Source organism: Schistocerca piceifrons, chromosome 2 (assembly GCF_021461385.2).
Source record: "Schistocerca piceifrons isolate TAMUIC-IGC-003096 chromosome 2, iqSchPice1.1, whole genome shotgun sequence".
In the NCBI taxonomy this organism is placed as follows: domain Eukaryota; kingdom Metazoa; phylum Arthropoda; class Insecta; order Orthoptera; family Acrididae; genus Schistocerca; species Schistocerca piceifrons.
Window position 1 is genome coordinate 378,880,180 of NC_060139.1, and position 5,322 is coordinate 378,885,501.

General features: G+C 41.5%; 1 pseudogene; it reads left to right on the forward strand.

Annotated features, from left to right (window-relative positions):
- Positions 1 to 4,963: 4,963 nt before the first annotated feature.
- LOC124778523 lies at positions 4,964 to 5,081 on the forward strand (annotated as a pseudogene).
- Positions 5,082 to 5,322: the final 241 nt, after the last annotated feature.

Here is a 5,322-nt window from a genome sequence, read left to right on the forward strand (position 1 = left end):
GGCAGTGCTCACTGTACGTAAACAGTGATGAATTGCAGTGTGGATATGTTTACTGACGAAGAGTTGTAACACTACTGATGCGAATTTACTGTGATATGATTGCTGACATTGTGAAAAAAGTGAAACATAATGTCGTTTGTGTTCACCTTTCATTGCGTTTAGCAATCACATACAACTTACGGAGATAACCACATGTGCAGAAACACTACATTTGGATAATCAAAATACGGAAAAAGATTCGCTAGAATATTCGTCCGGTACACGTTGATGTGCGCCGATGGTGGGATACGAGTACGAGAGATGAAATATGAGGGTACATCGAAAGCAAATTATGGCAGGCAAGGTACCTAATGTTGAAAGCTGCACTACACTTCACAGTGACGCAGATACATGACACTATTTTTTAACATAATCAACAATTCTCTTTAAATAACAGTCAGAATGTACCGTCTATCGTTCAGTTCCTCGAGGACAGAAATCCGCTCTTTTATCAGCGAACCATTAGAGATCCAGTGTGTGAATATCCCGATCATTGGAAAAATTTCTTCCCCCCCCCCCCCCCCCCCCCCGCCCTCCGTCGGCTTTGACCAATGACGTCAACGTGAGGCAAAGATGCTGCGATGGACAATCTATGAATGGAACAGATCATACTCGTGAACAAACGAATGTGGCATGGCATAAAATAATACATCTAACGCGACTATTATTTACTCGCGAATTTCATTTAAACGGGTTGAAGATGACTGAAATAAATAAGAACACGAGAGCAATTACGAGTGCATATATTATATTATATTTTCCACACGCACTGCAAAAACGATCTAAATAATGAACCGTCGAATAGTTGGAATCGGTAAGTAGAAGGAACCTATGTAGGAGGTCATTTCTAGTTACCGATTGCAATATTACTGTTTGTTGCGCAAAAATCTTATATCAGTAACGTGCTTAAAAAATGATCTTGTTTGTGAACTACAGAATACGACTAGACTTTCAAAATATGAAAATCTTTACACACATTATTGCAACACAAAGAAATAAAACGAAAAAATGACCAAATATTGCAACCGATAACTATACTACGCAAAAGTCACACCAGCTACAGTAGCCCCAAATAACACTCAGTAAAATCGGTACTCCAGGAGTGACAGTAAAAATAAGAGAAGTGTAGGAGAAACATGGAAAAGGAAAACATAAAAGTGGCTACATAAAAAGAAACTTAACGTATATGAACTTCAAAGGAGTCAAAGATCGAGGCTGACAATAACCAAAGAAGGACATAACAAGAAATAATTATGTTAGAAGGTCAAACTGTAACGAAAGATGCCAAATCCAGAATAGCTAATGAAAAAAAAAATAAGAAACACAAACTGCCAGGCACGAATGAGGTACTACCCAAATCAGTCCTTCCCTACCACCCGCCCTCAATCAAACGCAAAATTTTAAAATAATAACAAAAAGAAACCACGAGTCAATCACACCATCCCTTCGGCAAAGACACAACAATACCTCTCGGCCCAGCACTGTAACCAGAAAATATTAAAACGAAAAAAAACCTCCCTCCATGAAAACCAAAAAGTAGCGCTCGCAAAATACAGTAACATAAAAAAACGTAACGTAAAACGAGAAAAAAGTATCAGACACATCAACACCTAACTAACAAAACGAGACTTGTACATTTTGCTTACTACTTTCATAAATACAAAAAATAAACAATAACCTTTAGGAATACTCTTCCTCTCTTCCTCCAACAGTATTCTTCTAAATGGCCTTGCAACACTGAAATCCTTCTCTTTCCCCGCCCGACAACAGATTTTACGGCCCCGCAGTACCGCTTTATAGTATTAGTACATGCCCCCGTCTTATAATCTTTAAACTGAATACTGAGATTCACGACCAATTGATGATAACCCCTTTCACCCAACCCCTCGTACGAAGCAAACCCATTCGACATGACTGCAGAAACTTCTTCCTCATATTCTACTAAAGATGTCAAGACTTCCAATGTCCGATTTGGTACAACCCTAAATACAACATCAGCACAATCTCCTCCAGAAACTACAACTCCAAAAACCCAAAGCCCAACAACCTCGTGCCCCCTTTCGTACTTTCTCTTTCCAAAGTGTGACTTATTTACTTCAACTATAACCCCTGGCCCCCCAAATGACCACTATACGTTGTAAAATCCCCGCAGGCTTCTCTACAAAACGAGAACCAGTCGACTACAGTGCCACACGAAACCCCTGCTTCGTGCATGACAGATTTGCAAGAATATTCATAGCAAAAATAGTAGGTTGGCATGACAATTACTTCTAAATTCAGCCTCGATCTTTCGAACCACGTCCCCCTGCGTATGGATCTCCACATGTTATTTTCTTTTCACCTCCACATGTATTCGTCGGAAGTACGTGATAACGCAACCTTCGTCAAAACCATATAATTTCGACAGACACTGCACTTGCAAAATTCAGCAATGACACCCAATGATTACAAAAATTTTGGTTACTCATTTTCTGAACCTGAATTTTCGCAGTAAAAACAACTGACTCATCCATAACGAACAGCGTGAGAAATCAAGACCTCATAAACCATGACCACTTGTAAATCGCGACTATTTTCACTAACGAGAGATACCGGGAACAAATTACGAGATGGAAACAAAACAATCTACATCGAATTTTTAATATACGCGCGTAACGAGGAAATCCAGAGAAATTATTTAACGTTCATCGACAGCAATCTGCGGCACAAACAAAGTAACATCACACATTACGTCATTGGTCAAAGCGGACGGGTGGCATCGGACACTAGAATTGACCCGCAATTCTTATGTTAGTTAAGAGTCACAGTTATCAGTGTTTGCAGCATAATCCTTCACCAAGTAATACGAACATAACGCATGAAGTAATAGCAAATAAAACAATTTATGGATGCAAGACAAATTAGCAAGAGATACAATTTTCATTATTTGCACAGTACGACCACAACGTGAAGATTGAAAGCAAAGACATTACTCGCACTTACCCCGCAGAGATACTCGCCACAAACGCTGCCGTAACTCCTCTTCTATCGCCAACGTACGTTACCGTAGCAACGGGAGAGACAATTGACGGTGAGCTGGTCCACGGATCATGCACAGCTGTGTCGAAGCATGCGACCTTCAGTTGTTCAAACAATTTGACAAACGCGCGGTATGTAGTGACTATAAAGGAAAACCATACACAGATGTACCACGTAATTCGTTTCACATCATTGGATACTTTTGGAGCAATTTCAACTTCCACAGGCATTATTCCAAAAAGTACATTAGCAAGACTTTCTAGAATATTTTAAAACAGAAACACACACTCCGAGATTGTTTCGTTTAGAAAAGTGGTGATATACTCAGCACGTGATCGTTTTCAATCGTGATGGTAGAGCTATACCTGAGACGCTGAAACTGATTTCTGTTATAGCGCATTTCCCTTCATTGATTTTATTTACAGATGTTATGTCATTAAACAAGATCTCATATGACGTATTGACGTCTGAGTATTAGCGAAGGAAGCCACGCCACCTAATATGTAATCTGCTACCGATAAAAGCAGCTTCACGAATCACACAGATATTTCGCATTCAGAATCATTATCAACTCTGTGGAAGGTCGGATCAGACCTATGAAGAGATAATTACACGCCTCAACAAAATTACAAAGTCTCGAAATGAATATTTGCCTTCACTTTAACGTTACATGTCTGAGTAAGATCTCGGATTACTTAATATAGAACATTCATGCGGATATGCGGACCATAAACTGTGGCTTTGTGCCGATGTTCTGACCGAGGCTGAAGCAATAGGTGTAGGCTTAACAAGAAGAAACAAAGTATGTACCTGTCCCAAGTGTTGGCCAGTAAATGGTACATGGCACGGTTTTTCAGTACTCTCTCACTGTACAAAAACTGAGAAAAAGTATCACCTTAAGTCAGAGCAATAGGAGATGCTATATTTAATTCCGAGTGCTTTCAGATGGTAAAGCTGAGTCACTAACACAGAAATGCTCTCATCCCTGCTTGATGCGTTTTCGTAGTTGGCACATTAGCAGGAGGGCTCTAGTTTTCTGGGGAATGTACTGTGATCTGACGCATATTTGTTATCATAAAATTTCGCCTCCTAATAGGCTATAAGAACTCAGTCAGTAGTTTCAAACTAGACAAAACTCGGAAAGCAGAACTCTTTATACGTACCCGCGAAATTACACTGCTTCTTGAGAGTGCAGAGTCTTGCCAACGTGTGTTAGCGTTCTTCCAAAAGAAAAGAGTTGGCGCTGTTAAGTAACTGTAATGATCATTCAGTAAAATTCGAAGCCAAACTTACAGGCCTATATGTCATCGGGACAGAAATGGAGACAGGTTCTCAAAACGTTTGAGAGGCAGTTCAGATTCGTGCTGCCTATTGAATGAAAAGGAAAGGTGTTTGAGAGACGTACTACTATTTCTTCGCTTGGAAGGATGTGGACAGATACTTGCAAACAGCATCAAATATCGGAGAGAGGTATTTCAGATGGAAATTGTACGTTCGACTGCAGTTGAGTGAATGTTCGGTTTCCCCACGACGTCAGCAACAGGACGAGTCTCGGCGGCTTGGAGCAACAGTTGATAGTGAGAAGCAAATGAAAGGCGAATGAGCAAATCGGAATATGAGAAAGAATCGCTCGATGTGCCCGAATTTTGTGTGCAGCAAGTACCGGATAACGTAGCTGATTCAGAATAACCGACTGGCTCGCTAATAGGTGCTACGCCAGAAAATCCAGCACCGACACGTTATACAGCTTACCCCTACTTACACACATAACCTGGCCTCTAATTCCTGTCAAAGGATCGCAGCATGTGCATCTGGTCAGCAGGTTTCCACTTAGCCTGCAGCTAAGGGGTCTGGTTCCCTTTCCACGCATGCGTCTCTGAATGAAATAGATAAAAGTAATTAAGCTGGCAACGGCCCTATCGCAGTGGATACACCGGTCCCCATCAGATCACCGAAGTTAAGCGCTGTCGGGCGTGGCTGGCACTTGGATGGGTGACCATCCGGGCCGCCATGAGCTGTTGCCATTTTTCGGGATGCACTCAGCCTCGTGATGCCAACTGAGGAGCTAATCGACCGAATAGTAGCGTCTCCGGTCAAAGAAAGCCATCATAACGACCGGGAGAGAGGTGTGCTGACCACATGCCCCTCCTATCTGCATCTTCAGTTGAGGATAATACGGCGGTCAGATGGTCCCGGCGGGACACTTGTGGCCTGAAGACGGAGTGCTTAATTAAGCTAATGATGTAGTGACTAGGTATTCAACTA